We start from the raw sequence: 12,942 nt of genomic DNA, 5'->3' as shown, positions 1-12,942 counted from the left end.
CTAGGCCAATGGTGCAGTTAAGACACCGACTGGTCTTTCCGTCTTCCCACTAAGCAAGCACAAGTCCTACTGCAAGTACTGCAAGCTAAAAGGCTCCGCCTGCCTTTTCAAGCCTCTGCAGTCAAACTACTTGAAAGAAACAGGCAATCACTCAAAGATAACTGAGCACCCTCTGCTGTTGATTGTGCTGCTTGTGCATGAGTGTGTGAGTGTTTGTATAGGACAGTGTGTGTGTGCATGTGTGTGTGTATGTGTGTGTGTCTGTGTGTGTCTGTGTGTCTCTGTGTGTGTGTATCTGTGTGTCTCTCTGTGTGTATGTCTGTGTGTCTCTGTGTGTATGTCTGTGTGTCTCTCTGTATGTGTCTGTGTGTCTCTCTGTGTTTGTCTGTGTGTGTCTGTGTGTTTCTGTGTGTGTCTATGTGTCTCTCTGTGTGTGTCTGTGTGTTTGTGTCTGTTTATGTGTGTCTATGTGTCTGTGTGTGTCTGTGTGTTTGTGTCTGTGTATGTGTGTCTATGTGTCTCTGTGTGTGTGTCTCTGTGTGTGAGTCTGTGTGTCTCTGTGTGTGTGTCTATGTGTCTCTGTGTGTGTCTGTGCGTCTCTCTGTGTGTGTCTGTACGTGTGTGTCTGTATATGTGTGTCTGTGTCTGTGTGTGTGTGTGTGTGTGCGTGTGTGTGTGTGTGTTTCTGTGCCACAATGTGGTCTCAGGGTTGTTCCTCAGGAACCACCTTTCAAGATAGTCTTTCCACACCCATGTCAAGCATCTCACAATTTCCAGTAACTCCAGTTCCTGAAGATCTGATACCTTTGCCTGTACTCACATTCACACACACATAATTTTAAAAGTCGGAAAGCGTTTGAATGGCCATTTCTTCAACGAAGATGCACCAGTGGCCAAAAGCAAATGAAAGTCGGGAATCATTGGGAAAACGTCAATCACATAAGGTCTGCTCTTGCAAGATGGGGTAGGAAGTGTTATGAGACTCAGTGACCACAGCCAGGAAACCACAAATCCAGTCACAGAGAAATTCCACCCCACCTTAGGGTGGCAATCATCAAAACAAATAAACAAAAAGGATCAACCACAGGCACCGGGGAAGAGGCAGGTAAACTAGAAAGAACTATTGTGCTGGACTGGTGGAAGGTCAGGCTGTGTAGCTGCTATAGGAAACAATATGGTGGCTCCTCAAACACTGAACACAGAGGCCAGGGACTCTCTACACCTATATGGATAGCAGCATTGTTTGTAATCGCCAAAAACTGTTCCAAGTATTCATCAAAGGATGAATGGACAAACAACATGTGGTAGATTTATGTTGTGGAATGTTATTCAATCTAAAAAGGTAAGGAATTCTCAAACGTGTTACAACACAGGTGAACCTTGGAGACAATCTAGAAGATGGACTAAGCTCATCGTGAAACATTGTGTGATTCCGTCGCCATCAGGTTCTTAGTCAAACTCATAAGATTTAGGGCAAAGCGTGATGGTTCTTGATAGAGAATGAGCTACAGAGAAAAGGGGAGTTATCGTTTAATATTTATCAGCCTTCTCTTTTATAAGATGAGAAAGAATTCAGGGGGGTGAACAATGGAAAAATAGCACATTAATTGACTAAACGGAATACTAGGGAACATTAATGTAATTATGCTTAATGCTAGGGAACTACCTGCTTAAAAGTTACCCAAGTGGCGCATTTTTATATGGACATTCTTTTACAATAAAGAAGTCTCCATTCTGAGCGGCAGTGGCAGAGACCAAGACTAAGCTAACTTTTCCTGATGTCACTACAGAGGGACAAAGTGAGCGTCAGCCCCTTTCTATACCCAGCACTCACTTACCCACCACACGCATGAGCAAAGGCCGGGCGGGTCACATAAAACCCTGACTGTGTGCTGTTGTGCTTTCTTCACGAGGGAGAAACGAAGGTGCACACGCTCATGCCCTGAGTCACATAGTAAGAAGCGGCAGTGGGTGGGGTGGGATCCAAAGGCAGGGCGTTTTGCTTCCAAAGTGTGCCTTTGGCCCTCTTCCTCCTTCCTTTCTTTTCCCCACACTGATCTTTTGTGAATAGGTTTTCTGCTTTCAGACTTAAGAGTTGGAGAATCGGACTTAAAAAGTTACTCAGCTAAAGGTATCACTACACACCCATCACATGAGGCCCAGGGCTGGCCATAAAATAATAAGAGTCATGTTTCCATTCAGTCATTGACCATATGTCAGGAAAACACACACGCGCGCGCACGCACACACACACACACACACACACACACACACACACACGCACACACCATTAAAATTTCAGTGTGTGTTGACACCCTCTCCAGCCATCAAATACCCTGAGCAAAAGAATGCCTGTTAGTGTTCTGTATGGCCAGAGCGGTGGGAATAGCCTCCTTCTGCACTGTAGAAGCAAGCACACCCACCCATCTGTTTCTTGCTTAAGAAAGAACTCTGCCCTCATCCTCGAAGATCTGCCGCTGCTCGCTCGCTCGAGCTGGAAATTTAACAATTAAGGAAGTGTTTTCCTGCCGTGCACAAAGCAGGCACCACTTGGCTGCCTCCAGACAGATAGCAGGGGCTCCCTTGACTCTACTATGCCTGCTGGCCAAGGCTTCATCTCCTCACTCTCCCATGAGGCACATGGGAGGGGTAGCACACATTTTCTAGACGTCCCCAAACAAAGCAGGGTGTCGGCGGCATCATCTGCGGAACAGGCTGTAGACAGATGAGTATGAAAGGAAAGTCCTGCCCTCCCTCCGTGTAGTCCAGAGGCCCAGCTTCCTATTTCGTTTAGGGACACACAGCTCAATCACCAGACTCTGAATCTAGTCTCCAGCTAAAAGAATGGTGCTAGGTGTTTCACTCTAGGATGCGATGGGGACATTGGAATCCTGAAACGACTTGCTTTGATTAAATCCAAGAACCCCTTCCCAAGAGCCCAATGCTTTTCAGCAACTCCTACACATGCTCCGGAAAATAAAGATTTATTTCTTCCCTGCCCGTAAAAGCGCCCTGCCTCAGAAAAGAAACCGCTACTCAAATTCTGAGAAGCTAAGCTGATCTCATAAAGGTGACGAAACAAAACAGAATCTCAATTGTGTGGCGTCTCCAACTGACAATAATTTTGTCACAAAAGTGCGTACTTTCTCTATTGGTATATCTGGTTGTTTAAGAAAACTTGTATTTTAAATAATTCATGAGCATTCAAACATGGCATTTTATTGTTTTCATTCTACCACATGAGGTTCTTTCTTTGCTTTGAAAAATTATCTCCTTCTAGCATATATATGCATATGTATATATATATGTAAAATCATTTTAGTCAATGCTCTCTTATGCATAACCACACTTCTGTTGAAGATTTTTTAAAAATCATGCCACTGTTTATTAAACTATTCATCCTACCAAAGAAAGCCCATGATCTCAGCTCAAGCCCGTCAGACCCCTTTACTGCACTTTTACATATGCCATTCATAAACGCGAACCAGTCACCGTCTCACACTCATCAGCATCCAGTGCTTAAGAAAATTTACAGAATAAGAACTGCGTTCTGATTGTATTCCTTCAGTGTACAGCATACACATAGAAGGAAACAAACCGGCTCACTTTGATATTATCTCTGTCTGGAATTAACAATCGCTTTGATCTAGAGACGGGTAAAGTCCATACAGGCATTAAATCCATTCACACACGGGTATCCGATTTTCAGCAAGTTACGGGCAGGCCATGGTCCTTTAAATAAGGATGCAACTTTAGGGTAAGACCTTCTAAGAAACGGTAGCAGCAAAGAGAGGAAGACAAGGGTTCCTTAGAGGAACCGTAGCAGCAAAGAGAGGAAGACAAGGGTTCCTTAGAGGAACCGTATAGTACTGTCCCTCGTTCGCGAAATGCGAGCCTTTGTTGGTTAAAAAAAAAAATCTACTTACAAAAGATCCCAACCTCCTCACAGCCAAACCACAGCCATAATATTGCAAAGAGACGGCCCACCGAAATATATACGTACATGAATGGGCTTAACATCTTTCACTTCTTACAACCCAAAACAAGGATCTGCCACGCTCGGGTGCCCAGACTGCAGCTTCACAGCCCAGCTGACTGCAACTCAGCCCTGCCGGACTGCGGAGCTGGCGAAGCAAACCACTTCTTACATTCAGCTTGTTTTCCTACCACTGAGGGTGGTTCCCCACACCCCGAACAAAATGTGTCACAAATCTGACCATCATTCTGGGAGGAAAAGAAAATTAAATCCCGCCATTAATCATTTCCCCCAAGCCTGAAGCACTATCCCTCGCTTCCCTAAGAAATCCCACCCTAAAACCCACAGGCATGGTCATTTCATTTCAATTCAAAAGGAGCTACATGGAAAACGTGTCCTTTACCTTGCTTGGCTCCGGAGGCTTGGTTAGAGAGCAGCTTCCCCTGGTGGAGCAGATGGGTGGTGAGCTCGGCCCGCCCAGCCTAGCCCAGCCCAGCCCAACCCAGCCCAGCCCAGCCCAGCCCAGCCCAGCTCAGCCTGCGCAGCCCAGCCCAGCCTAGCGCAGCTCAGCCCAGCCCACCCCAGCCCAGCCTTAGTAGGAGTTGCCCACCAGGAGTCGTGGAGTGTCTGTCTGAATAGCAGCCCCTGAAGCCCAAGCTAAGTCCCCACCCAGCTTTGTCTTCAATCATCATTTCTACAGGAAGCGGCGCATCTCCCACTTCCTCCTCTCTTAGTGTCGGGTAGCAAACCAGCTTTCTTGTTTGCTTCTCCCGCCACTTCAAGGCTTCCTCTAAGTGGCTTTGTCTGCTGCTGCTGCTGCTGCTCCTGCTGCTGCTGCTGCTGCTGGTGGTAATTTGGCTCTAATCCCCTCGACCCCTTTGTTCCAGTGCCCCTCCATCCCCAGCTCCCTACTGCATTGTCTCCTCCAAGCCTTTCTCATCTCCCAACAGTGTCCACACAGTGCCTCAGTGGGTCTCCTGGACACCTAAACTGCTTCCTCATTCTGAACTGGAGCTGCTGTTTTTATTGAGCCGGCTGGCCAGCCAGCAGCTCCTGATTTATCGCCTATCTGCATTCCCAGGCAGCTGGCAGCTTCTCGATGCTGAGTTTTTCCTTTGTGGCCAACGTTCCCGAAGCTTCATTCCCCCAAGGTCTCCCTACCACTGAGATTTTATTTAACCCATATGCTTAGAAAATAATGGCCCCACGGGACTTCTTCTGGGACATGGGAGCTAGGCCAAGTCCTGCAATGCTGAGGTAGAAGACATAGCAGTGAGAACAGGCTGAGAAGAGTGTGAATGAAGTGGGTTGGAATGGTCCGAATTCCCAGCCCAGACACAGACTCCCTCCTCTGAGCTGTCATTCCTGCCTGTGAACTTAGACAAATGACTTAAATTTCTACGTGCCTCAGTTTCCGTACTTGCAAAAAGCATACCATATGTTAAAGCGAAAAATCAGAGAACTGAGTAAGACCAGATAGACACTCGGCACTTCAAGCAGTTCCGGGAGCAGAGAAAATCCTCAGTTACGGCTAGCATATAGTGTTTACAAGAGATTGAAACTCAAGTGGCTTGGGCAGTCAATAGCCAGTGGGAGGCCAGTGTTTGTTCCCCTGCCTGCCTCCACAGTTATGTTCACAGCTGAGCCCCGATGCTGTGGTAACAGTTTACCCCAGGCTTGAGTTGTTCTTTCTCTGGATTAAGGAAGCACTTTGGAGGAAGGTACAGTTTAAACACCAGCAGGGAGGTGAGGTGGGAGCCCTTGTTCCTGAAGAGAGGTGATGTGTGGTAGCCTGAGACAGCAGAATCACTTCGTGCTCAAGGCTCCCCTGGGCTATCCAAATGTAAATAATAAATAAATTCATCCTCCCTCAGAAGCCAGGCCTAGAAAGCTAAACTTCTCAAGTGTTAGAAATAATCTGCAACTGTATTTTAAGGCCCTGTCCTGGACTGGAGAGATGGCTCAGTGGTTAAGAGCACCGGCTGCTCTTCCAGAGGTCCTGAGTTCAATTCCCAGCAACCACATGGTGGCTCACAACCATCTGTAATGGGATCTGATGCCTTCTCCTGGTGTGCCTGAAGATAGTGACAGTGTACTCATATAAAATAAATAAATAAAAATATATTTTAAAGAAAAAGGCCCTGTCTTACCTCTATTCACCAGGAGGGAATCTGATAGGAAAATCTCACATGCCTTCCTCACATACCCTGGCAGGCACAGAATTTAATCTCGGCGAAATGTTCCGAGACAACCCCAAGATCCCTTTTATTTTGATTTCAAGTTCCATGAAGTTTCTCGGAAGCCTTTTTATTGTAAGGGACTCTGACGCTAGCCTGAACCCTGCCAACATCAGAAACATCCAATGTAAGTGATATGCATACATATAGATAATATTATTGTGTGTGTGCGCGTGTGTGTGTGATACGATATTATAGAGTGTATGTGTGCGTGTGCTCCCGTGTGTGTGTGTGTGTGTGCTCCCGTGTGTGTGTGTGTGTGTGTGTGTGTGTGTGTGTGTGTGTGTGTGTGTGTGATGCTAAGCCTAAGTCGGGGCGGGGGCGGGGAGGTCTCTAAAGTTTGGGAAAATTATAAAAACAAGGCTTTGGTCATTTTAAAACCAGCTGAATCTAGCATTAGCAGTAGATTCAAATAGCTCTTTTCTTTTAGCCCCTCCTTCCTTCTCTCTGTCCCTCCCTCCCTCCTCCAACTTCTCCATGAGAAAAAGGTTGGTACTTCTATTTAAGTTTTTATAAGAAAATCCCTTTTAAACAAATCACTAGGAGTTTGTCCCCGCCTCCTAATCTACCCTGTCAGCTCTGGTCATAAACCTCCCTGGAGGTTCCTTTGCCCAACCCCAGGAGAGAGCAACCAAACTCCTCAAGCTAAAGAAGCAGATTTTAAGATGTCCACTTCCTGTTATTGACCTCATTGATTTCCGTTCCAGCAACTTCTTCTTTTGGGAGGAAGGAGTCAAGTGTGAGCGTTTGGTTCCACCAGGGGAAGAGATTAATCCAGCTTGAGCTGGAACACAAACCTAGGAAGCCCTCACAGCGGGTCCACGACGTTGCCATTTCATAGAAGAAAAAAAAATGAGCATTTACTTATGGGAAGAAATGCTTGTGCATTCAACTGTCAGATGCGAGCTATTTCACATACACGTGATTGGTGAGATAGAAATCGGAAACACTCACTACTGCTCTTGTCTGCAGAAATTAATGCCCTGTTGTATTCCTTACATTTGTTTCATAGTGGGGGCCCATGGGGGACTCAAAGGGCATCATTTTAGCCAGATGTCCTCCCTGTATTTTTGAGCATTCTGGCTAGCAGCTCATAGGCGTTCTAAATATTACTTTCATCTGAAGCCTACTCCTCTCTCTGTAGTCTCCATTTTCTTTAAGGAGGCACATTGACCAACTGGACACACAGTTATTAGGAGAGCTGCAGACCCCCTTTTCTTGGCTATTCCAAAGTCAATCAGTCTTTGATTGCTACCTCCAAATTACCTCTTTACCCAAGATGTCTCTCTCTCCTCCCCTGCCACCACCTTCTGTCCCCACTGCTTTGGGTTTTCCTGTGTGACTGCAAGGCTCCCTACTGTGGGCTTCTACCTCCGGCCATTCCTCTAAGTCATCCTCACCAGAATCTCAGTTCCAAAATGAAGAGCTGACCACGTCACTGCCCTGCTTTCATTCCTACCTTCCTTCACTCCCCGCGGCTTATGATAAGCAGGCCTAAACTCATTGCACAGCACTCTGTGTGACATCATCCTCTCCCACTCCAGCCGTATTGCCTCCGTCAGTCTCATGTCTACCAGTGGGTGGAGCCCACCGTGCAGCCCCCACCTCTGTACCAATGTATTTTCCTACCTCTAGCCACACCCTCATGCTCCTCTCTAGGATATGTTCTGGAAAGCCCCCTGTGCATCGCTCAACACGGTCTGTCTTCTACGGTGGTTGACCTTTGTTGTCAACTTGAAATGAAAAGGACGTATCGCTGGACATGTCTGTGAAGATGTTTCCAGAGGTGCTTAAATGGGGTTGGGGGTGGGGGGTGGTCATCATTCCATGGAATGAAAGCCCAGGCTGAGTGAACAGGGAAGAGGAGGAAAGCTGGCTGCCTACTTCCTCTGCTAACCACTATCGATGATGCCCTCTGATGCCTTCCTTTCTTAAGTGGCTTTTTTAAGGGGTTTTTGTCCCAGCATGAGAAAAGGCAAAAGCCCAAAATCTCCCCTGGCCGTGTAGGCAGACAGAGCAGGGTCTCTCTTCTGCAGGTTCATTCTGCCTTGCCCCCACTCCACTTCAACACAGTTGTTTTAATGTCGACCCACTGTATGTCTGACTCCCGCTCTGTTCAGGCCGCTTTGTGTTTTCCTCACTAATGTAGCAGCTTAGTTTATTCATAGAAGTTTGCTTACTGAAAGGCAACAACGGGGGCAAAATTCTCAAGCCTCTGTATTTCTTCGGATACTTCGGAAGCAGGGTGTGTGTGTGTGTGTGTGTGTGTGTGTGTGTGTGTGCGCGAGTGTCTGAGATGAGAACTTAGCCAGACTGTAAAGAATTCCACCCTCCCCTCTCCCTCTCTCCCTTCTACAAACTGCAGGAAGCCATGCTATATGTAACCAAATTCTGAATATTTGTTATGTAGGCAACCATAAAGAAGTCTGGGGGCAATGCCTTCTTCCATTTTGGCACCGACATGTTTATAAAGAAGCATAGTCTGGCCACAAAAACTAATTTAAAGAATTAAAACGAGATGGAGAAGAGGAAGGAAAGCCGTTCTGTGCTTGACTCTCTGGAGGAGCCTTACAAGAGGCCAGAGTACAGCCAGGAACACTCCTTACATCTTCTGCACAGCCCAAAGGCTTTACAGCCTTGAAGCTGTCCCTACGCCTTTCATATGCCTAATCTCGTTATCACGCTTCATTTCCTCCACGCCATTACCTCCACCACCACACAACCACACCACCATCACCACCGAAACCTCCACCCACCACCACCACCACCACCACCACCACCACCACCACCACCACCACCACCATCACCACCACCACCAGCGGCGCCACACTCCTATCATGCCCAGCAAGCTCTATGCTGCTCTGATTGACTTGCCTTCTCTGACTAAGTTCCCCTTAATTCTCTTTCCATGTCTTAGCTCTCCCTGTTCTCTGTTTTCCCCCTCTCCCTCTTGCAGAGAGTAACCATGACCCGTGCCAACAAAGCTACGACCTGCAGGCACGTACAGGAAGTGAAAACAGAAGGGCACAATGGGAAGAACAAATTCACATACTAGTAACTCTTGCCCGCTTGCACGCATAGATGGACTTTGATGGCTCACTGAATTGCTGGGCAGCAGCATTGAAGAAGGAATGTTAGTTCTTGAGCCGTTATTTTCTCACAGAAGAAACAGAGCGCCAGGCATTTTTCAGGCCGGCTAGAGGGAGTAGAAGGCTCACTAAAGAGTTCTTCAGAAGGTGTCATTACACCCTGATTTGTGTACTGCGGGCTCGTTCTCTCCCACAGCCATCGAGCCCAGCTGTTAAAGGCACTGAGACTATGGAATCATATTGGCTTAAAGAGAGTAGGGAGTAGCATGCAAGACTAACCTTTCTTGAGAAACGGTAGCTAATAGTATTCACCCCTGAATATGTCAGCCTGAGTCTCAGTCTAAGTGAGGCAAAGCAGATTAAGAGTGAGGACCATCTCTTTCCTCAGAGCATAGATTTGTCAGCACGATTCCTCGGGGATAACTGGGGAACCATTTTGGTTACCTTTATGTGCTGGGACCACATAGGTGACAGAAGCAGCTTAGGAGATGAGAGATTTGTTTTGCTTCATGGTCAGGGGATATAGTCCATTGTGATGGGGAAAACACAGTGGCTGAAGTGGCCAGTGCGTGGAGTCAGGAGCTTGCCGTGGGGATTGTTCCCATTTGGTGGATCTTCATGATCCACCTACTTCCAAAACCTCTCATCAGCTGAGAATCGAGATGCTAACATATCAGACTTTGAGGAGGCCTTGAGATACCAGTCATAATGGGTTCATCCTGGCTAGCCAGTGTCTCCATGGCGACTAGTATATAGGAAGCACAGCACACATTAAATCTTTGTTAAGTGAATGAATGAAGAGCCCCAGAAATAACAGAGACCACCTATCGTATTGAGCAAATGACAAAATTTAGCACTGATAAGGGTCATAGCTTCTAGGCTGACAAGATGGCTCGGTGGGCCAAGCACTTGCCATGAGATCCCGACCACCCGAGTTCAATCTCTGGGACTCACATAGAGGTAGAAGAAGAGATCCGGCTCCCAAAAGTTGTCTTCTGATGCTCACACACGCACCGTGGCAGACCTCCCCCACATCCACACACCGCCATTTCAACTGTTATTAATAATAACAAAAGTGCTCCTAGATGTGCTGGTGAGGACAAAGACTTGCTGGGGAGGACCTCTGAGTCCTTTGGGGTGCAGCAATGACGCTGTGGCCATGGCAGCAAGTCACGTCTTTTGATAACTAGACTCTCTCCCTCATCCAAAGGAAATTGCTTCATAACGTGAGGGACTGGCTTCTCCTACTCTTGCCTAGAAAATGGCTCCTCGACAGGGTGCCTTTGAAGACTGAGGGAGGAAAAGCACCCCTGCATGCATGCCTCAGTGCAGTTGATCCTGAGATTACCACTGTGCTTGCATCCATTGACGGGAATAACTCCACACGCATGGATTGTTTGTATAGACATGCTCCGCCGCTGTGAGCTGCTCTCCTCCTGGCATCACTGACTGCAGTCCTCCACATCTTACCTGTACCACAGAGGACGAGACATTCCCAGAGGTGCTGCTGGCTTATTTCAAGAAGGACAAGAAGAATTTGTCTCCTAAGGACCCACTTTAAAGTAAGATCTCCAAAAAGATAACTCAGAAAGGCCAGCCATGCAAACAAAACACAGTTTTATGTGTTCTTATTATAAGAGGGAGAGGGTTGGGGATTTAGCTCAGTGGTAGAGCGCTTGCCTAGCAAGTGCAAGGCCCTGGGTTCAGTGCCCAGCTCCCCCCCCCCCAAAAAAAATAAAGAAAAGAAAAAGAAAAAAAAGTAAAGAGGGAGAAAGGTGAACAGTTGCTTTTAAAATTCAGGACCTCTTCCCATCCAATCCAAAACAATACAACTTTCAAGCGAGAGTCAAAGAAACTGAGGAGGTAAAATAGGCAACAGGTAAGGTGCTCGGAGACAAAAGTGTGTTCACTGAACAGCATTATTTTACTCTTTCAGTGGGGAGGGAGGAAATAAATTCGGTTTAAAAGGGATGGAAATGTTGCCGGAATTAGTCATTTAGTAGCACTTACTCTTTCTCTAAAATTGCATATAATTACACGTTCAAACGTGCAAATACTTATTAAGGATCCTACTAGGAAACGGAATACGGTGCCTGTTTCACGAAGTGTATACAATCAAAGGGAATCAACAAAGAAAACCGTCAGCAGATAAATATATGTACATCGTGTCACATTAAACCCTGTGAAGGAAAATAAGGGTTCAGAAGGGTGGGAACGCATGGTCTATTTTAAGTAAGATGGTTTTCAAAGGATGCTATCCGTGCTGATTATTTTCCTTTGATCTCTCTCTCCCCCCCACTCTTTCTGATTCACTCCTGGTTTTCTTTGCTCTGTCCTCTTCAGAGGACAGGATCTTCAGAATGGGTCTTCAGTCCTGACTATTCTTGTTGCCTCCTGCTCAGACTCAGCTGTCCCTCCTCGCACTGAACATAGCTGTGTGACTGTCAAGGGCAAGCTGCAAATGCACTAGAGCTTGGCCTCTCCGGTCAGCCATTCAGTGAGTCCAGGTGGCATGTGGTAAGGGCACTCAAGAGCAGCTCTGTGGAGAGAGAAAGGCTCCCAGATCTCCTGTCAAGAGCCGGCAGCCACCTGAAGCCTTGCGAGCCACCTTGGGAGTGGCTTACAGACTCTCCAATTAGGGCAAGCTTTCAAATAACAGACATCCTGACTATAATATCACATGACAAGGGGCCGGAAAATACAAAGACTAGCTCCCAAACTCATGACTCACAGAGACTACAAGAAATAGTTAACGTTTATTGTTTCCAGCGGCCATGTGTTGGGGAGAATTCATTCTGCAATAACAATGTATCGCTTGGGCTCTTTCTGCCTCTGCTTCCCATCTGATGGGCTGGAAGTGAGGTCAGCATGTTCCTTACCACACTGCTTTGGTTCTGATTTCCTCCCACAAAAGCCACAAGTCCTCTGAACATGCCTGATGTTTTCAGGACTGCAGCTGTCTGTGCTCCTGCAACACTAACTCCTTCAAGTCAGGTTGTGGCACTGGATCTTACTGTGGTTCCCTTAACCCTCCACACACCGCTGCAACCAGTCCCTTCCCTCCTGCAAAACTTGCCTGCCTTTTGTTTCCAGACTAGCATAAGCGATTGGTAGGGGAGGCTCTCTGCATAGACAACAGGGAGGAAAGTGAGAGAAAGCCTTCTCGTTTCTAGGGCACGGTGTTCAACAAGTGTGTAAAGGCCCTGGGAATGGGCAAAGCTTTCCAAGGAGCGGAGTGAACAGTGGGGAAGGAATACGGAGTAGGAGAGCTCTAGGGTGTGGTGTGGCATGGGGAGGTTGTCAGGAGCCACATTTGAATGGGTTTTGTGGTTGGTGCACAGCAGTGGGGTAGAGTGAGGAATAGGCTGACCGGCATTGCAGGGTCTGAACTGCCTGATAAGACCAGAGAGAAGATTTCACAAAGGGAAACTGGAACTAAAACCTGAAGTTTCCCCCACGCCACCCCCGTGGGTTTTGTTTTGTTTTTGAGATGGGGTTCCTCTGTGTAGCCCTGGCTGTCTTGGAATGCTCTGTAGAATGGGCTACCCTCAAACTCAAAGATCTGCCTGCCTCTGCTTCCCCAGTGCTGGGATTAAAGGCTTGTGCCACCACCAGCACTGGGCTACATGTTTGTTTGTTT

General features: G+C 47.1%; 1 protein-coding gene across 5 annotated transcripts in view; it reads right to left on the bottom strand.

The window, feature by feature from the left end:
• Gng2 (G protein subunit gamma 2) overlaps positions 1-4,635 on the bottom strand; it is a 100,828-nt gene extending 96,193 nt beyond the window's left edge. For 2 of the 5 annotated variants that reach the window (XM_087586637.1, XM_087586639.1), the window contains exons 1-2: positions 4,587-4,635; positions 4,380-4,419 (exon numbers count right to left, since the gene is read on the bottom strand). The gene's annotated coding sequence lies outside the window, so the exon portion shown is untranslated. Of the gene's footprint in view, positions 1-4,003; positions 4,086-4,379; positions 4,479-4,586 lie in introns of those variants that run through there. The other 3 variants (XM_087586638.1, NM_031754.1, NM_001257349.1) reach the window with 3 other exon arrangements.
• Between the last annotated feature and the right edge of the window lie 8,307 nt (positions 4,636-12,942).

The sequence above is a fragment of the Rattus norvegicus genome, chromosome 15 (genome assembly GCF_021556685.1).
Source record: "Rattus norvegicus strain SHRSP/BbbUtx chromosome 15, alternate assembly SHRSP_T2T, whole genome shotgun sequence".
Classification (NCBI taxonomy): domain Eukaryota; kingdom Metazoa; phylum Chordata; class Mammalia; order Rodentia; family Muridae; genus Rattus; species Rattus norvegicus.
The sequence above is the reverse complement of the archived record's forward strand: the minus strand, read 5'-3'. Positions and strand labels throughout refer to the sequence as shown.